The sequence below is a fragment of the Eumetopias jubatus genome, unplaced genomic scaffold (assembly GCF_037043125.1).
Source record: "Eumetopias jubatus isolate StellerSeaLion01/CBP00866 unplaced genomic scaffold, mEumJub1_p1.0 scaffold_12, whole genome shotgun sequence".
Lineage (NCBI taxonomy): Eukaryota > Metazoa > Chordata > Mammalia > Carnivora > Otariidae > Eumetopias > Eumetopias jubatus.
The window spans coordinates 78,580,206-78,607,552 of record NW_028274818.1 but is presented as its reverse complement, the minus strand read 5'-3'; the positions used below and the strand labels follow the sequence as shown (position 1 = coordinate 78,607,552).

The following is a 27,347-nucleotide window of genomic DNA, read 5'->3' as shown; positions in this document are numbered from 1 at the left end:
CTCTCGTTCTCTTTCTCTCAAATAAATAAATAAAATCTTAAAAAAAAAGAACTAACCATGAGGGGCGCCTGGGGGGCTCAGTCAGTTAAGCGACCGCCTTCGGCTCGGGTCATGATCCCAGGGTCCTGGGATCGAGCCCCGCATCGGGCTCCCTGCTCAGCGGGAAGCCTGCTTCCCCCTCTCCCACTCCCCCTGCTTGTGTTCCCTCTCTCACTGTCCTTCCCTCTGTCAAATAAATAAATAAAATCTTTAAAAAAAAAAAAACCTTCCCATGATTAATGCTGACCTTCTGAAAGTCTCCTTGGAGGGGAAGCTTCCCTCTTCCTACAAGCCAGCCCTTGTGAGCTAAGGTGTCAGGACACTGGAGAGGGTGAAAACAGTTTTGATGGCTAACTCAGGCGCAACTCCTGACAATGTCTTCAGCACGGAACAACAGTTTCTGTTCAACCTTCTGATATTTCTGACTTGTAATACTTCTGTGTCTTCTCTTCACCCTTGTAGCAAAAAAAAAAAAAAAAAGAAAAGAAAAATCATAATGTTGCAGCAGGTGCAAGTTTATAATCAGAGGACCAGGCTCCTAAGAAGGCAGCTGGAAGAACCCAGTGGATGTCTTGCTGTGAATACATGAGATCATTACCTGCATAGGGCTGCTGACTGTGACCCTGGGAATAGTTGTCCTTGTGCACAAGTCCTCTGACCATATGGCTTTCTCTGTTGGAATAATGTTGGTGACCTCAGGCGTTTTTGTTGTTCTTACTGGAGTGCTAGCTCCATGTGCAGTGAGCCAAATCTCACAGAGCATTGCACTGCGAAGACTAGAAGCAGGAAGTGCGGACACAAGTATCCGAGGGGGTACAGAGCCGTTAGTGACCGAGGGACCGACAGCCAGCACCTGGCTGTACCTGTATACTAACCTGCTTTTTTTGGACCGTTGAAACTTTGATTTTAAGTCTTGTGAACATTGGTTTTGACATACAAATAAAATTTGGCTTTCTAAACCCTTGTTTCCTGGCTTTTGTAATCTTCGTGTTCCCTATTGCCTAGAGGAGTTCCCTCTGCGGGAGTCCTTGTGGTTCTCAAGTTCAAGTCATCTGGCCAACCACTTTGCTCCCAGTTGCTATGTCTCCCAAACTTTCTGCCTTCTTCCTACTGTCACTGAAGACCCAGCTGCTGCTTCTCGCGCTGGCTCCCCGCATCACCTCCCGCAGACTTCAGCATGACGGCCCCCGCGAGATCACAGATGCCCAGCTCACGGCCCTCCTCACCTGCAACTTTCTCATCTCTGATATCTGTACCCCACTTCCATGGGCGTGCCCTATACCTTCCTCACGGCTACTGGGATACCCTAAAACCTCACTTCTGAGCCCCATTCTCCTACCACACAGTCTCCTAATGTCCCCCTTAACTTTCTCTTATACCCTCACCTGACAATTCTCCCAACTCTCTGATGCTAGGCTGTCCTTACTTTCTCACGGTGCCTTGACTCTCTTCTCGCCCCTCCCAGAACAACGTGGGAGATAACCCCAACCTTTGCTTCCTTCCTTTTTTTTTTTTTTTAAAGCTTTTATTTATTTATTTGACAGAGAGAGACACAGCAAGAGAGGGAACACAAGCAGGGGGAGGGGCAGAGGGAGGAACAGACTCCCCACTGAGCAGGGAGCCCGATGCGGGGCTCGATCCCAGGACCCTGGGATCATGACCTGAGCCGAAGGCAGCCGCTCAACCGACTGAGCCACCCAGGCGCCCCACCCCAAACTTTGCCTCCTTCTAACTCTGCGTGCCTGGTAATAGATGAGCCTGGTGCTACCGAACTTTCCACCTGTGCACTTGAATCCTCAGAGGCACACATCGTGGAGTAAACCACACAAAAAGGTGGACTGGCTTCCTTCCTAATCGCAATCACTGATCTCAGAGGCCACACCCTCTGAAAGCTGTAGCTGTCCCAACTTTTTTTTTTTTAAGATTTTATTTATTTATTTTGACAGAGAGAGACACAGCGAGAGAGGGAACACAAGCAGGGGGAGTGGGAGAGAGAGAAGCGGGCTTCCCACGGAGCAGGGAGCCCGACGCGGGGCTCGATCCCAGGACCCTGGGATCATGACCTGAGCCGAAGGCAGACACTTTAGGACTGAGCCACCCAGGCGCCCCTGTCCCAACTTTTGAAGGAGTCCTTCCTTCTCCCTCAGTGGACATTTGTGCCCCTCCATGAAAATAAGGATTCACCACACCAGCTGCTCGGCCTCAAGCACACAGCCGTCCACAAGCCCCACCCAACAGCCCCTGAACAGCTCTCTTTGTAAACATAGCATGTATTTTCTGACTTTTCCCCACGTGTATAGAATTTTTCATGTCCCTCCTTTTTTACTCTTTATATGTTTCAAGTTTTTGGTAATGAAATTTCTCTTCTAATGAAAAGGTTCAGTTGTAAAGCGTCTGCCTTCGGCTCAGGTCATGATCCCGGGGTCCTGGGATCGAGCCCCCCGTCGGGCTCCCTGCTCGGCGGGAAGCCTGCTTCTCCCTCTCCCACTCCCCCTGCTTGTGCTCCCTCTCCCGCTGTGTCTCTCTCTGTCAAATACATAAATAAAATATTTTAAAAAGAAAAAAGAAAAGCCATCGCTCCTTAACTGTATCTTAATTACTTGTAATGGTCCCAAACCGAAAGCCTAACTATCCATCAGTGAGGGAATAAACTGGTATCCCCAGTATGGGGATACCACATAAAAAAGAACAAACTATTGATACTCAAAACAAATGGAAGAATATGAAGATAATTTTCCTCAATGAAAGAAGAGACAGAATACAGAACTGCATGACGCCATATATAAATAAATAAGACTAAACTGTGGTAACAAAAAGCGGATTAGTGGTTGCCTGGGTATGGAGGAGAGAGAAGTGTAGATTACAAAGGGGCACAAGGACACTTCTGAGAGTGATGGATGGGGTTTTTATGTTATTTGTGCTGATGCTTTCACTGATACGTATATATATGGCCCAAAGCCACTGACTGTATGTTTGAATTGGTGCAGTCTTGTCCCTCATTTCTACCTCCACGAAGCTGTGAAGAAAGAAGCATAGAGTGATTTTAAGCAGCGTTTCCCGTCTTTGCTGATAGATTAGGAAGCCCTGGGTGCTGGGGAAAGTCTATTCTCCTGGTCCCGCTGCCAGAGCCCCTGTGAGGCACCAGGTGAACTGTGCTTTCAACAAGGGACTTGGGAAACACGGGTGTAAAGTGGGTGGGAGCCAAGAAGGAGGCCTCCCTCTTGACCAAACCATCATCAGCTGAAGCCAAATGAAAACACCACCATCAAGAGCCAGGGGGAAACCATCAGGATTTCCTGGCTTTTCACCCGGATGCGTAAGTACCGCTTAACAGTGTTCCACCAGCCTCTCCTGGAAAGAGTTTTCTCAGCCCCTCGGCATCTTCTAGGATTGGATATATAGGCAGAAAGCCAAGCTCATGGGTAAAATGCCAGTTACCCAATCAGATCCTACTCCCTGTAAGAGACACCCCAAGAGCTGCATTTGGCGTTTCACTGGGGAGGAGGTTGCTGTTTGTTGTTAAGGAGATTCATTTAATCAGGTAAAGGAAACCACATTTTTAAAAAATACAAGTTGTGCTGTGTTCGGAAGTCATAAAAATTCTTTGTTGTTGTTGCTACCAGGTGAGGTCAGGTATGTTTTTCACAGAAACTAAAGCAGTCCTGTTCACATACATCAAACCAGGGGAATAGAAAGAGTCTGGTTAGAGCTGCGTCACTGAGTTCTGTGAACTTCGTCAAGGTTACATGCCAAGATCACATAATGATCTTTTATCCAGTTATTCTTACTGAGCTGGCAATCCACTAATTCTTCCATTTTTTGTTAAGAATAAGAGACACCTGGGGCGCCTGGGTGGCTCAGGTCGTGATCCCAGGGTCCTGGGATCGAGCCCCCGCATCGGGCTCCCTGCTCGGCGGGAAGCCTGCGTCTCCCTCTCCCTCTGCCTCCTCCCCACTGCTTGTGTTGCAACCAAAGCTGGGTTTCCTCGTGGCTCTATCCTTAACTCTGCCCCTCACAAGGGGCCCCTTTGAAGTCTGGTGAATTCGAGAAACCCCTTTCAGCTCACTCAGGCCAGGACAAGAGCATCCATGGGAAACACCTGCAAGCTTTCTTCCCTCTTGCGCGTCAGACCCTGCTCCCAGTTCCTCCCAGTAGCAGAGGAGGTGAGAACAGGACCCCACGCTGGAGGGCAAAGCTGTCCCTTCCGCTTCGTCTGAAGCGCATGTTGATTCTAGCGTGTATTCTGTTACATCCGAGTTTCAATTAAACAAATCTCTTGCTCTGTGTTCTGTTTCATGCGTACCTGAATTAGCACAGCAATCTTCAACATGCCACCAAATACTATTGCTTTTCCCTTAAAATGCAATGTATATTCTGGGTCTTTAAGTGTTTCTAGCAAACCTCAGGACTACCTGGTGTACCCAATGCAGTCATGGTCTTTCTGGAAATGATCCAGAAGTTTGTGATAGATGGCTTCTTGAAGGTTATAGGAAGAAATAGTTAAAGGAAATAAAAAATATTTTTATATTGGTGGTACAGTCAGTTGGGCATCCGATTCTTGGTTTTGGCTCAGGTTGTGATCTCAGGGTCATGCGATGGAGCCCTTCGTTGGGCTCTGTGCTCCGCAAGGAGTCTGCTTGAGATTCTCTCTCTCCCCCTGTCCCTCCCTTCTGCTCTCTCAAACAAACAAATAAATCTTAATACCTGTATATGTATTAGAGCTCTCCTCCTGGATTTTCTGGCAATCTTTGGAAGTTCACTCCCAGATTGTCCAGAAACTAGTTATTTGCCACCATCAGGACACTTGATAACTTATATGAACATAATTAAAAACTTGATCACGAGGACTGTCATGCCTAATGTGGAGATGGGTTTCTGGTCAACCCTTTAAAGAAAAAAATCTAACTTTAACTTTTTCCTGCGCATCCTCCTGCAGATAAGATCATCATGATTCCAGCAACTCAAGCTCATCGTCTGAGGACCTGGTTTTCAATAATAACACAACAAGGGTTTTCACGCAGATGCTCCAAACGCTTCTGTTTGTTCTACACTGGACTGATAATTTTGCTTCTTGAAATTGTTGTGGTGGCTTTGTTCTCTGATCAGTTTCCTTCCATTGTCTCGATGACAATGATGGTTTCTGGCATTGTTTTTGTTATCATTACTGGAGGGATAGCCTTGTATGAATTACGCCACAACTCCCAGGAATACACCACCCTGGGACTAGAAGAAGGAACGGAGTGTGGCACTGCCCAGAGTCGTGCTGAGGATTCCGACAGGGAAGTAGCAATGGCCGTCACCCGGCTCTAAGACTACATTAAACCTGGATACCTCGGAGCCTTTTAGCCTTCTGAAAGTTCTATGAGTATTGCTTAAGTAGAAATAAACTCTGGCTTCTAAAAAGCTTTGTTGCCTGACTGTGGGGTGTTCTTATTCCCTCTTGCCTTTATGAACTCTTTTAAGAAGTCGTCTCTCTCAAATTCATGTCTGGTGAAGGAAAGAGTCTCCCCCTGCTTGTTTCTGCAGCTCCTCAACGTCTTACCGTCTTCCTAGCACCACTGAAGATCCAGCTGCTGCCCCTTATTCTGGCTGTTCGTGTCAACTCCTGCGGATTTCAATGTCCACGCAGGTGCCCAGCTCATGGCAGGTGCCCAGCCTCCTTCACCTGCACTGTCCTGTTCTTTCCCCATCAGATACCCACCTCTGTGGTCATGTTTTGTATCTTACCATAAACGCCAGACCCCTGAAACACCATTTTTGGTCCCTCAATCCCTCGCCATGCATTCTTCCCCACCACACACACCTCACCTATCGTTCCTGATGGCTTTGTGTCCTGCCCCTCACTTGACCGCTCTCCATCGTGATGAATTGTCAAACCCTTGGATGTCACTGGCTCCTCACCCTCCCACAGTGCCTTCATTTGCTTCTTGTCCCATTGGGGCTCCTTCCTGAGGTCCAAGAAAACCAGAGCCAGACAGTAGTTAAGGTGGTAAAGACAGATTTCGCTCAGAAACCATGACGATAGTGGAAAAGAGATCTCCATGTAGAGGTGGGCTCAACTCGCAATGCAACAAGGACAAGTGGGGATGTCTAGCCCAAGAGCAGGATGGGTGGGTGGGACCTCACAGAGAGGAAACCATGCAAGTAAAGGGGGACTCCTGCTGGAGGCAAGCCAGGTGCTCTGACATGGTCGGGAGGATGGTGGGGTTGGGGGAATTTGATCAACTCTGGAGGGTGGGAATTCCCCACTAAGCCAGCCCAGCAAGACTCTTGCTAAAATTGGGCAAATACAGAGACAGACTCCGAAGTGCTACTGCAGAGTCCTACCTGGGAATAGGATTCAGAGGAGCCTCTCTAAAGTTTGGTTAAGGAGAGACTCTGTCACTGGAAATACCCCCAATTTTTCACCCCTTTTAAATCTACAGCTCTGAGGACATAGGAACCTGACAAACTATCCACTGTCGATAGCCCCAAACATCTTAGAGCAAATCAAACAAAAAGGTTGACTGGGGGGCTCCCGGGGGGCTCAGTCGGTTGGGCATCTGCCTTTGGCTTAGGTCATGATCTCAGGGTCCTGGGATCGGGTCCCACATCAGGCTCTTTGCTCAGTGGGGAATCTACTTCTCCCTCTCCCTCTGTGCTTTCCCTCTGTCTCTCAAATAAAATATTTTTTAAGATTTTACTTATTTATTTGATAGAGAGCACAAGCAGGGGGAGTGGTAGAGGGAGAGGGAGAAGCAGGCCCCCCCCGCCGCTGAGCAGGGAGCCCAACGCAGGGCTCAATTCCAGGACTCTGGGATCATGACCCGAGCCAAAGGCAGACGCTTAACCCACTGAGCCACCCAGGCACCCCTCAAATAAAATCTTAAAAAAAAAAGGTTGACTGCTTTCTTTTATTTTTTTTTTAAGATTTTATTTATTTATTTGAGAGAGAGAATGAGAGAGAACACGAGAGGGAAGAGGATCAGAGGGAGAAGCAGACTCCCCGCTGAGCAGGGAGCCCAATGTGGGACTCAATCCCAGGACTCCAGGATCATGACCTGAGCCGAAGGCAGTCGCTTAACCAACTGAGCCACCCAGGCACCCCTCAAATAAAATCTTAAAAAAAAAAGGTTGACTGCTTTCTTTTAAACTCATGATCATTCCCTATTTCTGTCCTTCCTTTTGAATGTGTCCCCCATGCCTTCAGCCCTATTGAAGACTGGAAGATGGTTTCTTAATATAATTGGCCAAAGAACATTCCTTCCTTCTCCTTGGACTGACGTGTGGGGTCCCACACTGAAAACGATCACTAACTATGTCACCTCCTCTCCCTAGGAGTCACTTCCAGCAGTCAAAGCCCTACCCAGCAGCCCCCCAAGTGCCTCACCCTGAAATAGGAAGGCAGAGTTCCAGAAACTAGATCCTTTGGGGAATGTGTCTGCCATGATGGGCAAACTTAGAAGGTGTTAGAGGACGCGGAGACCATGCAGGGAGCAGCAAGAGGAGGAAATGGTCTTTCAATTTGCGATTAACATTTTCAGACATGAGGGAAACCTAGTGTAGAAATGAAGTTAAGTATAGGGGATTATGAAGGATCGATAACAAACAGCAAGGGCTCTTGGAACTTAAAAAATGATGGCAAAGGGGTGTCTGGGTGGCTCAGTTGGTTGAGTGTCCGACTTGATTTCAGCCCAGGTAATGATCTCAGGGTCCTGGGATCGAGCCCTAAGTCAGGCTCTGCGCTGGGGTAGTGTCTGCTTGAGATTCTTCCTCTCCCTCTCTGCCCCTTCCCCTGCTCACGTGTGTGCACTATCAATAAATGAATAAAATCTTTTAAAAAATGATGGGAGATATTAAAACACCAAATCTCTGGCTGATAAAAACTTGAGAAGAACCATCTATAATGGGAAAACTGAAACAATATCCAACAATAGGTAATTACAAAAAAAAGATACAGAATAAGACAATAAGACATTTTACTGTCCCTAAAACTGATATCATAAGGAAGTAAAGCTAACAGGAAATTATATTAATGGTAATTGTTTTTTTTTTTAAGATTTTATTTATTTATTTGACAGAGAGAGAGAGCGAGAGAGGGAACACAAGCAGGGGGAGTGGGAGAGGGAGAAGCAGGCTTCCCGCTGAGCAGGGAGCCCGATGCGGGGCTCGATCCCAGGATCCTGAGGTCATGACCCGAGCCAAAGGCAGACACTTAACCATCTGAGCCACCCAGGTGCCCCAGTGGTAATTGTTTCTGAGCAGTGAGGTAAGTAGTGATCTTTGCTTCTAGTCGAATCTTCTGGAATTTTCTGAAATTTCACCAAGGCTTCTGTATTATATTGTAATTTAAAAGACCCTAACTGGTTATGTATATATAACATCACTATCCTGGTGACTCAGTGAAAGTTTACAGGAAATGAAAATACATTCCCAAAGGAAAAAAAAAACATTTTCATACAGGCCATATCATGGTATTGTTTTAAAAACAATTATAAGCTTTTTTCTTGGCTTTTCTATCACTGAAATGGGGACAACTCCCCATGATATTTCAAAAATGTCTTCCACTGCTGAGATGGAATATCTATAAGAAAATAGTACCCAAAACCCAGGAACTCTCAAACATAAGGGTCATTGATTTTTGATGGGTTTATTCTCCTCAAATGACCAGTCTATAGTTTTTCAAGTTTTTGTTAATAAAATGTTTTTCTCCCCCCCTTTTTTTAAAGTAGGTTCCACACTCTGAGATCAAGAGTCACATACTGTACAGACTGAGCCAGTCAGGTATCCCTGAAATTTCTTTTTTAATTAAAAGAAAAAAGAGTAAAATGTTATTTATCCTCTCTTTAATTACTTAAATTACTTTAATGGCCCCAAAGTAACCTAAATATTTATAAAAGAAGGAACAATAAGGGGGTGCCTGGCTGGCTCAGTCAGTGGAGTGTGTGACTCTTAATCTTGGAGTTGTGAGTTCGAGCACCACATTGGGTATAGAGATTACTTAAAAATGTTTTTTAAGGGATGCCTGCGTGGCTCAGTTGGTTAAACGTCTGCCTTCAGTTCAGGTCATGATCCCAGAGTTCTGGAATCGAGGCCCACGTTGGGCTCCCTGCTCAGTGGGGAGCCTGCTTCTCCCTCTCCCATTCCCCCTACTTGTGCTCTCTCTCTCCCTCTCTGACAAGTAAATGAATAAAATCTTTAAAAAATATGTTTTTAAAAAAGATTTATTTATTTGAGAGAGAGAGCGCGAGCGTGCACTTACGTGAGTATGAGTGAGGGGGTGGGGGCAGAGGACAAGGGAGAGAATCTCAAGCCGACTTCAGGCTGAGCACAGAGCCTAATACGGGGCACGATCTCACGACCCTGAGATCATGACCTGAGCTGAAACCAAGAGTTGGATGCTTAACTGACTGAGCCACTCAGGCGCCCCCAAAAATAAAATCTTTAAAATAAAAATAAATAAAAGAGGGAACAGATAAACAGTCATAGACCCATACTGCGCAAAACTATTCAACATAAAGAACAGGCAACGGATACTCAAAACAACATGGGTGAATTTCAAAATAATCACCCAAAATGAGGGGCACCTGGGTGGCTCAGTCGTTAAGCGTCTGCCTTCAGCTCAGGTCATGATCCCAAGGTCCTGGGATCAAGCCCCGCATCAGGCTCCCTGCTCAGCGGGAAGCCTGCTTCTCCCTCTCCCACTCCCCCTGCTTGTGTTCCCTCTCTCGCTCTCTCTCTCTGTCAAATAAATAAATAAAATCTTTAAAAAAAATCTTTAAAAAATCACCCAAAATGAAAGAAGCAAAATAGAAAAGATTACATACTTAATGCTGTTTATATAAAATGCAAAGCAATCTACAGTAACAAAAAGCAGATCAGTGGTAACTGGATATAGAGAGACAGGTATGGATTACTAAGGGGCACAAGAAAAGTTCTGGGAGCGATGGATGGGGGTTTTTCATCTTATTCCTGCTGATGCTTCATTGGTACGTACACAGTTCAAAAGCCACTGACTGTTTGAATTGGTGCAGTCTTGTCCCTCATTTCTACCTCCACAAAGCTGTGAAGAAAGAAGCATAGAGTGATTTTAAGCAGCGTTTCCCATCTTTGCTGATAGATTAGGAAGCCCTGGGTGCTGGGGAAAGTCTATTCTCCTGGTCCCGCTGCCAGAGCCCCTGTGAGGCACCAGGTGAACTGTGCTTTCAACAAGGGACTTGGGAAACACGGGTGTAAAGTGGGTGGGAGCCAAGAAGGGGGCCTCCATCTTGACCAAACCATCATCAGCTGAAGCCAAATGAAAACACCACCATCAAGAGCCAAGGTGGGGCACCTGGGTGGCTCAGTCGTTAAGCGTCTGCCTTCAGCTCAGGTCATGGTCCCAGAGTCCTGGGATCGAGCCCCGCATCAGGCTCCTTGCTCAGCGGGAAGCCTGTTTCTCCCTCTCCCGCCCCGCTGCTTGTGTTCCCTCTCTTGCTGTCTGTCTCTCTCTCTCCCCGCCAAATAAATGAATAAAATCTTAAAAAAAAAAAGAGCCAGGGGGAAACCATCAGGATTTCCTGGCTTTTCACCCAGATTCATAAGTACCGCTTAACAGTGTTCTACCAGCCTCTCCTGGAAAGAGTTTTCTCAGCCCCTCGGCATCTTCTATGACTGGAAGAATTGGGAGAAAGCTACGCTGATGGGTAAAAATGGTTTGCCATGAGAACCCACGTTATTCCAAATATCCAATCAAGATCCTATCTCCTATAAGAGAAGCCCAAAGAGCTGTGCCTGGCTGTTTCTATTGTGGATGCTCATTTTCTTACTAGGTGAGGTCACGGATGTCTTTTTAGGTTCATCGACCACTGCAATAACTTAGATGTTTCTTGTTATACCCTCTGTTTTTCTCTTGTTTTTATTTCTTTATTCGTCAATGTTTTTTGTATAGAAAGGATCTTAAATCCTTGTCTTCTATGTGTCTTTCAGCCTCCATTCCATTATATCTAGTATCATCTGTACTAGTTCTAGTCTAACAACCTCAAACATACCATCGAGTAATGCCGACACTCCCAAAAATGCAGTGTGTATCCTGGGTCTATACACATCCCTAAGCAAAGCTCAGGACTGTGGGCAATGCCCCAATTCAATACGGGTCTCTCTGGAAATCTTCCAGAAGTTTGTGATCGCTTTGTGGTGGTTATTGGAAGGAATATGGAAAGGAAATTAAGAATATAAATGAACCATCCCTAACTCCCTGGCAACCTTCTGTGCTCATCCTAACCTCCAGCCCTTTGACACCATTAGCATTTTGAGGTTTGTTTTTTTATTGTTTTTAAGTGGGTTCCATGTTGGGCAAGGAGCTGAAACCAAGAGCCTGAGCCACCCACGTGCCCCAAATGTATCTTTTTCTTTTTTGGGGGGGATTACTCATTTTGCTTCTGGAACTTTCTGCAGTGGCTTTCTAATCTGATCACATACCTTTTTCTCTTGCAATGATATTGGCTGTTTCTAGAATTGTTTTTATTGTTATTACTGCAATGTTCACTTTGTATGAAGCATGTCAAAACTCAGAAAATTCATCCTTCAGCCTAGGAGAATTAGCAAATCTTAGAAATGCCCAGCGGCTTAGAGGTAACTATTCCCAGTATTATGAAATGAAGCATCCACAGCAAGCACCTGACTACACGACACAATTGACTCATGAAAAATAAAAAGGAAATGAATAACTTTGGGAAAAACTAAAAAGACAGTTAATGATGTACCTTCAAAGAAAACACTATGTTCAGATAACACTGCTCAAATAACGTCACTGTGCGATTAATTAGAGCTTCCCAAGTGTTCTTATGCAGAGAGTATAATCCATATACCTGGTCCCTCCCCGCAAAAGGGCTCAGAAATTAACAGTATATCAGTTTCATTTAAACATAGATGTGAAAATCTTTAATCATTTATTAAAACTCAGCAGCAATTCATTGCAATCATAAGTAAAATGTTACAGGGAAAGCTTTTTCATGCGAAAGAAAAAGGCAAACCTCATGAGAAGTCCTGAAGGGTGTTTCCCTGACCCAAAGATATGGGCATCATTCAACACCGCAATGAAAGTTTCACCTAAAGGAAACGAAATATGATAAAGCACAGGAAAGAGGCAACTGTTTCTTGCATTTATGACTACATACCTAGACTACCTAAGACTTCAGTAATAACTTTTTACAATGTAACATTTCAAGAAACTCTTAGAACTGGTATCATTTCATGAGTGGACTAGATGTCAGACAAATATACAACCAGTCAAGGTTGACATTTGTTTACTCAACAGGCACTTACTAAGCGCTTGCTCTCTTCTCTGACAAATAATAAACCCCATCCCGGGTCTCACGACCCACAGATCCCAGCCTTCGGAGATAAGCGGGCGCAGCAATTGACCACAGTCCTCCAGGGCTGGAGAGGACCTTGAGCCCAACAGTGGCACTTACAGATGACAGAACACAGAGATTGAGTGACTTGCCCCTGGTCTCCCAAGGGAGGCACCCAAGGCTGTTCTCTTGGCTCCTTTCTCTCCCACACACTCAACGCTGGTTGATCACAACTACTTTCCTATTCAAAAGCCTCATAGACTGGCGATGCCCATCTGTGTTCTGCCCACACCCCTTTCCGTACATTTTCCTGTGTCTCCCATCAGGTCCGGCCACCTGAAGAACCTCCAGGAGCTTCATCTCAGTGTGTCTGAAACTTCATCACATGCCTCTAAATATGCTTTTCTTTCTGTGACCCGATTTCTCTGCCATCAACCATGAGTCACCTGAGCCAGACACATGGGTACTATACAGGTTTACTCTTGGCAATAACAGCTTCTTTTTGTTCCTCACACATCGAGTCACCGGGTCCAGACATTTCTGTTTCCTTAATGTGGCCTGCGAACCCCCCATCTGTATCACTGTCTCCCTCCCGTACCCCTTAAAGAGCTTCTTCTCTCCGTGACACTCTTCTGTCCCATCACACCCATCCTCCACCTTCCGCAAAGGTAAGGGGAACATGATTACACCACCTCTTTGCTTAAACCTCCCCACCCACAACAGATAAAACCTGGTCTTCTGAGCTTTCACATGCAGCTTTCTGGTTGGTCCTTGCCTACCTTCCCACACAGGGTTTACCTTCCCGGCACACTGAATTCCTTGCGCACCTGGGTATTTCCCTGGGCCTTGTCTCAGAGCTGCCGGTTCCCTCTGCTCGGCTAGAGTTTGGGTTCCTTCCTGTGGCCTTGCAAACATCTCCTCTTATTACGATTCAGTGTTTCTCTGTCACCTGTCTCTCAGATCTTGCATGCCTACCACCCCCCAGAGCCCGGTAGGCAAGCCTTTATCTTAGCAAGCGTACCTTCATATTCTTTCACCTGTGTTTTCCTCTTTAGTTCTACAGGAGACTTGGCAGTAGGGACCGTACCTGATAGGTCTCGACTTCAGCATCTGATGCAGGGATAATGGCAGCTACAACTTTGATACAATGTTGTGGTTTTAATTAATTAATTTCTTTAAAAAAAAGATTTTATTTATTTACTTGAGAGAGTGGGCGAGCGCATGTGAAAGAGAGCAGGAGTTGGGGTCGGGGCAGAGGGAGAAGCAGACTCTCCACTGGGCAGGGAACCCCATGTGGAACCCAATCCCAGGACCCTGAGATCATGACCTGAGCCGAAGGCAGATGCTTAACCGACTGAGCCACCCAGGCTCCCCTGTATTCTATCTGTTCTTTTAGGTATCTCATGCAGTGCGGTTTATCTGACCCCTGTCGCTGCATTTTGACCAAAGCAGAAGTCTTGATTTTAGGTAACTTGAACTAATTTAAATTTAAATAGTCCCATGTGGCGAGGGGCCTCTGTACTGGACAGCATGGGTCCAGACCTATCGGCACACTGGACATCTTCACTTACAGATGATCTGTCTCCCCGTCCTAGGCTACAAGCTCCTTGAAGAAAAATGTGTCCATGTGTCTCAGCACCAAGCTGATAATAGATGTTCAAATAATTATTGATTGAAAGACCGAGGAATATATTTTGAATCCTTGGCTTTGAATAAATCTTAGAATCAACTAGTTCTATGCTCCCATTTTACAGATGAGGAAAATAAAGCCCAGTGAGATGATGAAATCTGCCCAAAGGCATTCAGCCATGTGGAATCCAAGGACTGAACCCGAACTTTCTGGTTCTCAGTTCAGTACTTATTTTACTATATCATACTTCTTACAACATTTGACTCAATAAAATTGTGGGTTGTAGCATATGGAATTCATTTTACTTTATTACAACTCTCAATTTCCAGTTCGTATTGAATTTAATTTTACTTAACCACCAGAATAAAAGAATCTTATAGGTCTGTTGTGGCTCCCTTGACATGTCAAAATGCTATTGTCACCTGTAACTGGTGAATTCTGAACAATATCAATTTCTTGCTTTTGAGAATATAGTATTTTAACATTGGGAGAAGCTGGGAGAAGGGTACACAGGATTTCCCCATACACTTCTTAGAAATCTCCTGGGAATCTATAATCATTTCAAAATGAAAAGTTAAAAATTTAAGTAAGATTAAAACACAGACTATTTTTTAAAAGGAATCCTATTGTTTTTGTTTGTTTGTTTTTTGTTTTTTGAAGATTTTATTTATTTTTGACAGAGAGAGAGACAGCACAAGCAGGGGGAACAGCAGAGAGAGAGGGAGAAGCAGACTCCCCGCTGAGCAGGAAGCCCGATGCGGGGCTCGATCCCAGGACCCTGAGATCATGACCTGAGCCCAAGGCAGACGCTTAACGACTGAGCCACCCAGGCGCCCCTAAAACGCAGACTATTGAAATGAAAAAAAAAATATCAGTTTTTCTAATTTTACTTTTGAAGGGGACCCAGAAATGCTATTGTGGTTATAAGAACTGGCCACAAGGTGTCACTGGTGGCCTGTCACAGCTCACTGAAACTTTTTTTTTTTCCCCTTTTTCCCTAAATGAGAGTTGTCATTCATGAAGGACTTAAGAATATAAAAATACTATATATATATGTAAAGTTTTTATATATATAGTAAGTTAATTTATATATATATCTATATAGATATACACACATATATATAAACTTTATTAAGTAATCTCTATCCCTAAGGTGGGGCTTGAGCTCATGACCCCAAGATCAAGAATTGGATGCTTGGGGCGCCTGGGTGGCTCAGTCGGTTAAGCACAGCACTCTTGGTTTCCACTTAGGTTGTGATCTCAGGGTAGTGAGATCTGGAGCCCTGTGAGGGGCTCTCCTCAGGGTGGAGTCTGCTTGACAGTCTCTCCTCCACCCTCTCCCTCCGCCTCTGTACCCCACCACCCCCTCCCGTGTATTCTCTCTCTCTAAAATAAATAAATAAAATATTAAAAAAAAAAGAGTTCCATGCTCGACCGACTCAGCCAAAGCTGCTATATTCACAGTTTTTTTCTGGTTGGGAGCGTTGTGAAATCCCCGTATCCCACTCTTTTTTAGATGAAAACACAGAAAACCCCTAAGAGAAGGAATGGAGTTTCAAAAAGGCAAATGGGACATTGTCTAGAGGAACCTCCCTTCTCAAAGTGTGGTCCACAGACTGATAGTGATGACATGGCCTGAGAGTTTGTAAGAAGTACCAAACCTCAGACCCGAACCCAGATCTATCGAATCAGATTCCCAACAAGTTCAAAGGGCTGATGCTGCTGATACATAGATCGCACTTTGAGCGGGACCAGAATCTAGAAGAGACCCCAGAAAATGGACAGAGCCATGGCAAATATCAGCTGCTGCCAGTACCATAAAACCTTCCTGATTTGAAGCTCACAAAATTAGAATTATCATTTTTACCTGGATTGGGTTATCACAAGCTGATAGTTTATGCAACCTGCCTAATTATACCCACAAAATAATGTCTGCACAGCTATGTGTAGACATGGAAAACACAGAAATTATATTAAATATGTATTATACATCAAACTTTGGTTCTGATCTTGCAACAACAACAAGAAAAGTTTAGTGATAATTCATTTTAGAAACTCAGACCAGGGCGCTCCCCACCCCCTGCCGCTCAGGCCGCCCCTTCCCCCCCACGCCGACCACCCTCCTCCCCCCAAGATGTGGCACAACGCTGGGCTGACCCTGTTGGTGTTCAAAGCACGCTGCTGATCATACTGCTGCTGATGGTGTGCAGTTGGTATTTTCTTATGGCATCTTTTTTTATAGAAATTCAAGTTTCTGGGGCGCCCGGGGGGCTCAGATGGTTAAGCGTCTGCCTTCGGCTCAGGTCATGATCCCAGGGTCCTGGGATCGAGCCCCACATCGGACTTGTGGCTCAGCGGGGAACCTGCTTCTCCCTCTCCGTCTGCCTCTCTCCCTGCTCGTGCTCTCTCTCTCTCTCTCTCTCTCTCTGTATCTCTGTGTCTCAAATGAATAAATAAAATCTTAAAAAAAAAAGAAAGAAATTCAAGTTTCTGCAGGAACCGGTGGGAGACACGGGAGCTCAGGTGGGAGATCGTGAGCCCACAGGCTCTGAGACTGAAGAAGACACTTCGTCATCTTCACACAGGATCAGATCTTCTCGGCAAAGGAGGGCACCTGCTGATGAAGGCCACTGAACCTAACCCTAGTCCCGTACTAGTGAACGACGAAAGGCAGTGGGGAAACCTCTGTCTTTAATGACCTGGCTTTGCAGTTTGGTAAAAGATCGAAGAACATTTTTACTTGGATGTTAAGTCCAGTTAAAAGAAAAAGATTTATATATAAGCCATATGAAAAAAAAGGGAATTAAAACCAAATCAGACCACAGCAGATTTCATCTTGAAGATAATCTTTTGCTCCACTAGCTTTCTACTTACATACTTAACTCTCTGGCTCCCGGGCTTATTTTCTTGCACTGGTGTGGATCTGGTAAACACAACAGGCTTGAAAAACCGTGTTTTATTAATTCTGTAATGTATGTTGTATTTTTTGTTTGTGTTTTCACATTTTACCTTGTCCAAAATTGGGATGTGTCTCATGATTACTGTAAACCAGGAGAGGGTCGTGATGTGATTATCCCAGCCTGTGCGGGTGGGAACTTATTAACGGCTTGTCACAGCATTGTCACTGTATTGTTGGCAACAAATGTGTCAGGTGTAATTGGCATTTAAAGATGTCTTCAAAAAGATTGCACTATGATTCAGCATTGAAACGAACACTGATTGTGTACAAGGGAAAGCATGGAAACAGAGCAGCGGGGCGAATGTTTGGGGTTAGGGAAGCAAATATCTGGCGCTGGAGGAGTGACTGCCATTCCATATTTTCTCGTAAAGCAACAACAAAATGCTTAAGGGGGCCTAAGAAAGGAAGGTACCCACAGGTGGATGAAGATGTATTATGTTTTGTTAGCGAGATGCGTGCGAAAGCACTGCCCGTCAAGCAATGCGATCGAAGGCAGGAGAAATCGCCAAAACCCTGGGAATAGACGAAACAAAATTCGAAGCGATGAGAGGCTGGTGTGACTGGTTCATGCGCCGAGCACATGCGCCGAGCAGGGTTATCTTTAAGGCATCAGACATTGTTTTGCTCAGAACTTTCTGCTGACAGTAAGCAGAAGACAATGGTGGAGTACTCTTTGAAGAAACACCACAACCCCAGTACACTTGATGATCCCACGGGTGCTGTTAACGTGGACGAAAGCAGACATCCATGGCTGTGATTTGAGAAGTGATTCAGAAGAGCGGGACCCAGAATATGAGGTGATAGTTATAACCTAACCAGTTACTTCATACACTTTCTTTTGGGTATGCCCAAGATTGATGTGTTAAAAACCTGCTTCACTCTAAAAAACCACTTCAATAAATATAAAATAAACATTCTATGTGATGAAAAAAAAAACTCAGACCAAAGCATTAATAATGTTCTTCTTTTAGGGGCACCTGGGTGGCTCAGTCGTTGAGCGTCTGCCTTCGGCTCGGGTCATGATCCCAGGGTCCTGGGATCGAGCCCCGCATCGGGCTCCCTGCTCGGCGGGAAGCCTGCTTCTCCCTCTCCCGCTCCCCCTGCTTGTGTTCCCTCTCTCGCTGTTTCGCTGTCTCTCTCTCTCTCTGTCAAAATAAATAAATAAAATCTTTAAAAAAATGTTCTTCTTTTAAAAAAAAAGATTTTATTAATTTATTTGAGACAGAGAGAGAGAGAGAACGTGCGGAGTGGGGGGTAAGAGCCTCAGAGGGAGAGAGAGAAGCAGACCCCCCACTAAGCAGGGAGCCCAACGTGGGCCTCGATCCCAGGACCTGAGATTATGACCTGAGCCAAAGGCAGACGCTTAACGGACTGAACCATCCAGGCGTCCCAAAGCTGATACTGTTATTTTTTAGTTGTGCTAAAAAGCACCTAGTTCAAAATTGGCCCCCCAGCACTGCTGCTTTTATTTGGCTTTCTTGAAGGACAGTTTGCTCCCTGGCTCTTCACATCCCGTTGTTTACTTTTCCTTTCCTGTTCTTCCATTTTGTTCCCGGGCCTGTTTTGATCTTATCAATCTCTGCTTTATTTCCCCCCGGGGTGCATCACTTCTCTCACACTGACACTTCAATTCGTTCAGGTACCTTGTTTTCTGACAATTGCTTGATTTTCACAACTCAGTATAGAATGCTACACACATTCTCTTTGACTTGCCTATCTTCTAAGAGCCTTCAGGCTACATAGGAATCCTTTGGGATGGCCTTTTACTTACTTAATTTTTAAAACTTTTTTTTATTACTGAAGTAGAGTTGACATCAGGATGGCCTTTTATTTTATTGTTTCTTAAGATTTCATTTATTTATTTGACAGGGAGAGCACAAGCAGGGGGAGTGGCCGGCAGAGAGAGAGGGAGAAGCAAACTGAGCCAAGGCAGATGCTTAACCGACTGAACCAGCCAGGCGCCCCAGGGGATGGCCTTTTAAATTCCCCTTAGAATCTCTTGCAGACCAGTGGTCATCAAGGAGCATGCATTCACAACCAACTTCTTTTCATCCACGAGCAGCATCTGGTCTGCTATACTGTGGATTAATTTCTTACTAGCAAATGGTCTTTTTTTTTTTGAAAGTATTTATTTTTTATTTTTTTTGAAGGGGAGGGGCAGAAGGAGAGGGAGAGAGGATCTTTTTTTTTTTTAAAGATTTTATTTATTTATTTGACAGAGAGAGACACAGCGAGAGAGGGAACACCAAGCAGGGGGAGTGGGAGAGGGAGAAGCAGGCTTCCTGCTGATCAGGGAGCCTGATGCAGGGCTCGATCCCAGGACCCTGGGATCATGACCTGAGCCGAAGGCAGACGCTCAACGACTGAGCCACCCAGGCACCACGAGAGAGAGATCTTAAGCAGGCTCCACACCCAGCCTGGAGCCTGACCTGGGGCTCAATCTCAAAACCCCAAGATCATGATCTGAGCTGACATTAAGAATCGGTCTTTTAACTGACTGAGCCCCCCAGGCGCCCCTAGAGAGTATTTATATGGTAGTGGAAAACGTTTTTCCGTAAATAGATATACATCAATAAGTACTAATGTAGTCAACAAAATATTTATTGAACATCTGTGTTCCTGTCACTATGGGGGGCAATATTGAAGAAGAAAAAAAGATAAAACCCTTGTCTTCGTTGACTTACAGTCTAGTGAGGGAGAGAAACAGAAATCAAATAATATACTAACAAATGTAACCTTGCACTTGTGTCCAGGGCCTAGAGGGAAGTATGTGACACACTGAATGCCTCCACTGGCCAACTTGACCTACTCAGTAAAGTTAGGGACACTTCCCTAAGAAAGTGTCACAGGGAGAAGCCATGAGTTGGGTTTGTGACATGTTATGTTGGAAATGCTCCTGAGGTAGCCAAGAAGAGATGCTACGCAGGCAGGTGAACGTAGGGGGTTCAATGGGCTGGTCTGGGCCAGAGATACACATGTGAGAGCATCGGAGTGTAGATGACAGAAAAAGTGGAATGTGAAAGGTTTCCTGGGAGGGCAGAGCACTGGAACAGGAGAGGACACACAAGGGATTTTCTTTTCCGACAAATAGAGTCACCATTTTGGACGTCCATGTGTTTGATCCGTAACCTTCCTCAGGTACAAGCACTTTTCCTTGGAGGAGCCATCCTTCCCTTTCTTGCTGAGGTCAACACCCCTCCCCAGCTCCAGGGGTGGCAAGGACCTAATTGAGGCCCCAGTCATATAACATGATTGTATACAACCCATTGTAGACCATGTGCCTGGCCTCAGTGATTGATTCCGGATGGTCATACAACCCAGTTCTGACCAATGAGAGTCAGGCTGGAATATTTGTGGGAATTTTTCTAAGAGTCGATCTTCTTGGGGTTGCTGAAAAGACGTCCCATAAGCCTGGACCTGCTGGGGGCTCTCCGGCCTCCCAGAGGGAGGGCCTGCTTAAGAATGCAGAGCAGAGGGGCGCCTGGATGGCTTAGTTGGTTAAGCGACTGCCTTCGGCTCAGGTCATGACCCTGGAGTCCGGGGGATCGAGTCCCGCATCAGGCTCCCTGCTCAGCGGGGAGTCTGCTTCTCCCTCTGACCCTCCCCCCTCTCGTGCTCTCTCCCTCATTCTCTCTCTCAAATAAATAAATAAAATCTAAAAAAAAAAAAGAATGCAAAACAGAGTCAGCGGATGGATAGGCTGGGTTCTGATGACATCGGAGCCAACGTCTTGTGGATGATTAAGTTCCACGAGCTCATACATTTGCTTTTTTTTTTTAAGATTTTATTTATTTATTTGAGAGGGAGAGAATGAGAGATAGAGAGCACGAGAGGGAAGAGGGTCAGAGGGAGAAGCAGACTCCCTGCTGAGCAGGGAGCCCGATGCGGTACTCGATCCCGGGACTCCAGGATCATGACCTGAGCTGAAGGCAGTCACTTAACCAACTGAGCCACCCAGGCGCCCCACTTGCTTTCTGCTTTCACCTAGTTTAAGTAGGGTTCACTATTTACAGATCGCTTGCAACTAAAAAATTCTTGACATAACCCACCAACACCTTTAAAGAGAATACCAGTAAAGTGCTTAGAAGGAGCTAGTCCCCAAAAAGGTATCTGAATCACTAAGAGGTAGGTTGCCCCTGGCTACTGGGACTTCATTGCTAGATTTTTATGCCCTCCTATTAAAAAAAAAAGTGTGCCAAACCACTGTAATGTGGATAATCTAGTGGACTTGAAACCAAGTCCCCTGATCAAAGGTGAAGAAAAGCAACATAGACCTTGCTGATAATATAAACCAGGTGGGGAAAATGAGCATCTGAAGTGAATGCTTTTACAAAGCCACATTGAACCCAAGAATGTCTAAAACCTAGGTAGATGGGTTTATTCTAGAAAAGAAGCAGCAGATTTAAGTCCATTTTGTAACACATTTGTGTGTAATGTATAAAATTTTTGAATTTTTTTCTTCCAAAAGACAACATATACATACACACACGGATACTTGGTTCCCTGTACTTATATGCACCTGAGGCAGCGCCCGTTCCCAAAACATTTTTTTTTAAGATTTTTTTTTTTTTTTTGACAGAGAGAGACACAGCAAGAGAGGGAACACAAGCAGGGGGAGGGGGAGAGGGAGAAGCAGGCTTCCCACTGAGCAGGGAGCCCGATGCGGGGCTCGATCCCAAGACCCTGGGATCATGACCTGAGCCGAAGGCAGACGCTTAACAACTGAGCCACCCAGGCGCCCCCCAAAACATCTCTTCTAATGAAGATACATGCTTTAAATATCATGTTGATGGATGTTGAATATTAGGGAACAGAGTGGGCCCAAGTGTTTTTTTTATTAATATTTAAAAATCTAGAGCACAACCTGATTACCATGATTTAGATTTAGAATTTGTTCACATTTATTCCTTTTGACAAATGTCTTTTAAATACGGTGATTTAAATTTTGCTATAAATCAATGTAGAGCAGCAGAGGTAAGTTTGTGCTAAGTGCATTTCATAACAACCTCACAGAAGGGAAAAATGGCTTTGGACATATTTTTGGAAACATTTGTGTGTGTTTACTCAAGGGGGGACTTGTGCACTCTTTATATTTATGGTTTCTGCAAATTTCTTAGTAAGCCTTGGCACCCTGCTGAGGAATATAAATGACTGAGTAAAATTTATGATCCTTGAGTATGATAAAAAAAAAAGGAAGAAGTCAGCACTCTCTTGTCGATTAGCTGGATTAAAGAAGCCTGACAGAGGTTTCCTTGAATTGAGACAGGAAGTATCTTTTCAAATGCAATGTTGGTGGTGAATTACCATCTGATGTCATGTTAATTCTTCTCATTCATACACATCCCACAGTCTCACATCTTAAAAGACCAAGATCTTGGCCCCGGCATTCCAACAGATCAAGTTCCTTTAATCTGTGTTTTTGCTTCCTCACAGGGGTCCTGCTGCTACTTCCGGGCTCTCCATTTCCCAAACCCACATCTTGGAGGATCTTCAAACAGCTTTTTTAATTCTAAGGATCTTGCGTGTAGGCACCGTGACTGGTCGATTTGGCAATCCAGCAAACTGCCCTGAACATAGTTGGCATTTGTATTTGTTGAAAAGATGCGGGAAGCTCCCTGGATTCTATCCACGGTCCCAGAAGGACCAGTCCAGTGGCCTGAGTTCCAGAGGCTGGAGGCAGTAGAAAGTATGGGCAGGATTAACTCCATAATCGGAAAGTCGGGGAAGGAAAAATCAGCTGGGAATAGGTATTGAGGGAAGACAGAACACATGGAAAAGGGATCCTGTATTCCCAACTCTGGGGCAAAAAAAAAAAAAGAGTAGGGGAAAGTAGAGACCCTTCCTGAGTCCAGGAAGGGAACGCTCCTGATTTATGCTTCTCCGTTTTCAGAAGTTACTAGGAATTGAATGCTTTTTTCTGGTAAACGTGTTGTCTCCCCAAATACAAGCAGGAAACTGTGATACACCGTGACATTAAACTCAGTATCAAATCCAAAAGGAAAAGAAGTCCTTCAGAAGCGAAGATCTGTTTTCCCATCTGTGTGCAGAGTATCCTTCAGGAGTGCTCCTAAAATTTACTGGAAAAAAAATACAAAGTCTGTCTTATTATCCCCCATATTATTTATGTATCTGCTTTTTTTTTTTTCTTGAATAATTAGTGCTCTCTTGCTTTATCTAATGTTTAGTAGCTTGCTTGCAGTTAGGTACACATTAAACTTGATGTCCAGGCAACCAGCCTAAGGGAAATAAAGGAATCCAGTCGATATTTTTTTGTAACTTTCTTACACTTCAGCATTTCATCAAAGCTTCATTTGGGGGGCGTCTGAGTGGCTCAGTGGGTTGTGTCTGCCTTTGGCTCAGGTCATGATCCTGGGGTCCTGGGATCAAGCCCCACATCAGGCTTCCAGCTCTGCGGGAAGCCTGTTTCTCCCTCTCCCTCTGCTGCTCCCCCTGCTTGTGCCCTCCCTGTGTCTCTCTCTGTCAAATAAATAAAAAATAAAAAAAATCTTAAAAAAAAAAAAAGCTTCATTTGGAAGAAGCACAGCCCAGGAGATTCATGGGAACTGTTCGGTTCACTTGATTATTCAAGAAGGAATGTGATATGAACTGTTTTATGCTGCAATTCACTTGATTATTCAAGAAGGAATGTGATAGGAACTGTAGGTTCTAGCACAGGATTCCATATGATTCACTGACACATGTCAACGCATGTGGCTTGTACAGTTATCACGTGGTCACTTGGCAAACATTTAGCACCTATCTTTCATGTCTGAGTGCTATAAAATTTTCCTTTTCTTTTTTCTTTTTTTTTTTAAAGATTTTATTTATTTATTCATGAAAGAGAGAGAGAGAGAGGCAGAGGGAGAAGCAGGCTCCCAAGGAGCAGGGAGCCTGATGCGGGACTCGATCCCAGGACCCTGGGATCATGACCTGAGCCGAAGGCAGACGCTTAACCATCTGAGCCACCCAGGTGCCCCAAAAATTTTCCTTTTCTGATACAGGTATGTAATGTCAGCAAACAAATCATTTTCATTATTCTTTATTTGATGTTGTCCCTCTGGCCAGTCCACTGCTGTATATAGTGATAATTGTCCCAAGACTGAGGCTCCATTTTTAAGCCAGCGAGTCTCAAGCACTTTTCTGCTTCAGTGTCCCTAAGAGATGTCACCCTTCCATCGCGCCCCAATGGGAACAGTTTGTGCAATGGTGGATCAGGGAATATGCCCCCATGTCTGGGAAGTGGAGTGCCTTGCAAGTGCCCCTTCTGACCCCAAAGATGATGCTGGAAAGCTCACTCCATTCATTATTCACTCCTCTAGGGAAAGGTAAGCGCCAGCACAACTGAACACATGCTGGGGACCAGGTGCCTTATGTACAGACGTGTTATTCAATCCTCACCGTGCCAGAGGGTTGTTAGCCACATTCCAAGGTGATCAAGGCAAGCCTCTGAGATGTTAGGAGACTGGCTTAGGGCTCACCCAGATGGGAAGGGAGCAAGTTGGGAATTAGCCCAAGTTTCCAGGATTCCCAAGTCCCTCTCCTTTCACCATTACACTGCCTCCTAACAGCTACTTGTAGCTCAGGTGTTCACGTTTTAGTCCCTTTGGCTGCTCTAAAAGGGTATCATACACTGAAGGGCTTAAACAACGTTGATTTCTCACAGTTCTGGAGGCTGGGAAGTCCAAGATCAAGGTGCCAGCAGGTCTGGTGTCTGGTGAGACCTGCTTCCTGGGATGCAGATGGCAGCCTTCTCGTTGTGTCTTCATGTGGTGGAGAGAGAAATCATCCCTCTGGGACCTCTTTCATGAGGGCATCAGTCCCATTCAGAAGGGCTCTGCTCTCACCACCGAATCACCTCCCAGAGGCCCCACCTCCTGATACCATCACATTGGGGATTTTGACAGAGGAATTCAGGAGACACATTCATTCCATAACATTCACCTTATATTTATTTAAGATTTTATTTGACACAGAGAGAGGGATCACAAGTAGCAGAGCGGGAGGGAGAGAGAGAAGCAAGCTCCCTGCTGAGCGAGGAGCCCTTTGCAGGGCTCGATCCCAGGACCCTGGGATCACAACCTGAGCCGAAGGAAAATGTTTAACCGACTGAGCCACCCAGGTGCCCCCACCTTATATTCATTTGGAGGAGCTTGAGTGAATGTGGTATTTATCACTATATAGAACATTTTCCCCCCCTTTGGAGGAGGGAAAACAGGATGTGAATACATTAAAAAAAAAAAAAAAAGCACTCAAAAAAACTCCCCATTCTTGTTATGTCTGCAGGCCAGCTTTAGCAGAGAATCTTTGAGAACTTATACATAAAACAGAACTAACACCGCCATCATTGCTTAGGTGTGGGAGCTGTTGCCCAGAGACCCCCTGGCCCAGGGAAGCAATACCTCCCACGTCTCCAGATGAGTGTTGGAGATGAGAGTCCTTCACTAGGGTATCTAATTTAGTGCTCCGCTGAAAGGAAAACCAAGGTGACCAGAAATAGTCCTATATACTGACTCCTCATACAGTTGAGAAATAACAGGTGGGACAACATGCAGAGTATAGTATCCAAGGTAAGAAAGAAGACAGAAATCACTAGTAGAACATACCTTAGGAAAAACAAACCTATATAAGCATGGCTTCTCTTTAGAATCCAAATTGGTCACAGGATGAAGTCTGACGGGGGAGAGCATTCTGGATTATCTGGATGGGTTCCATGTAATCACAGGGGTATTTATAAGGAGAAAGGAGAGCCAGAAAAGATGTAACAGAAGCAGATTCAGAGCCACGCATCGAGTTGGGGGAAGGCGCCATGAGCTATGGAATTCGGGCGGCTTCTAGAAGCTGGGGACAGCAAGAGAGCAGATCCCCTCTTGGAGCCTCCCGAAGGAACCAGCTTTGCCAACACCTCGACTTTAGCTCAGCGAGACCCATTTCAGACTCCAGAACTGTCAGATAATAAATGTGTTGTTTTAAGCCATCGAGTTTGTGGTGATCTGTTATAGCAGCCATAGGAAACTAATACAGTCCCACCGAGGTTTTCCTCGTACGGACAGGCTAGTGGGCAGCGTCCTGCGGCTTTATGACGCCCTTCAGGGCCTGGCCCTTGCTCATCTCATCCCCCTGGTACCCCACCCAGCACTCTGGGGTTTGGCCACCCTGGCCTTTCAGGATCTTCCGCCTTAAATTTTCCTTTTTTCTCCATGCAGCCCTGCAGTCAGTAACCTCTTGTACATCCTACAGATCTTGGCTCCAAGGTTCCTGGGACATCCATTCAAGAAGCATTTATGCAGTGCTAGTTGCTTTTTTAGGGGCTGCAAGGGCACAATGAAACAGGAAGGGTCTCTGCTGTCCTAGTGGGGTGGAGATAGACCATAAGCAAGTAGCCAAATGATTCAACAAGTTCATTCCAGATAGTGAGGACTGCTGTAAGGACCAGGTTGATGCCGTGTTCATGAGCGGTGTTCAATGGGCTTCGGGGTAGGGCTCTCTGAGAGCAGCCTCCTTCCTTCCTTCGAGGGGCCTTCCCTGAAGCCACAGCCCCTAGCAGCTCTCCCTCAATGTTTCTGTCACCGTGCTTACATGGTATTATAGACCGAATTGTGTCCCTTTCAAATCCAAATGTGGAAGCCCTAACCCACATGTGACTGTATCTGGACATAAGGCCTTTACTGAGGTAATTAAGGTTAAAAGAGGTCACAAGAGTGAGCCCCAAAGCAATAGGAGGGTTATCCTTATAAGACGAGAAAAAGACACCAGGGATGTGTGTGCACAGAGAAAAAGCAAAATGAGTACATTGTGAGAAGGTGGACACCTGCAAGCCAAGGAGAGAGCTCTCACCAGAAACCAACCACACCGTCACCTTTCTCTTGTACGTCCAGCCTCCATAACTGTGAGAAAATTCTTGTTTTAAGTCGCCAGGTCTGTGGCATTTTATGAATAGCCCGTGCAGACCAATACAGCTGATCTGTAAATCTTCATGCCCTTGACCACGGTGAGAGCCACCTCACCAGTCTCCCTGCTCCTCATCCTGTCCCTCCTATGACCTAGGGTCTGCACAGTAGCCCAAGAGAACTGTCCAGAATGTAAGTAAGATTATGGCACTCCCAATTCAGAGCTGCCGAAGGACTCCCACGCCACATAGAACAAACTCCAAATTCCAAATCATGGCCCCGCTCTTCTTTCGGACCTTTCTCCCCTTACACGCACTAACCCTATAGACCCTTCCCGCTCCCCAGACACCAGGCTCCAGCCTTAGGGCCTTTGTACTTGTTCTTCCTCCGCCTGGGGCACACTCCCCATCTGTGCGCGGCTGTCACCTTCTGAGGCCTCTCCTAGTGACTCATCCCCCACCCTCAGTGTAGCCCTCCATTTCGGTCCTGTCACCTGGCTTCGGTGTCCTAAATGGTCT

General features: G+C 45.4%; 1 pseudogene; it reads left to right on the top strand.

The window, feature by feature from the left end:
* The first annotated feature begins 16,117 nt into the window (after positions 1–16,117).
* LOC114219849 (small integral membrane protein 13-like) lies at positions 16,118–16,617 on the top strand (annotated as a pseudogene).
* Positions 16,618–27,347: the final 10,730 nt, after the last annotated feature.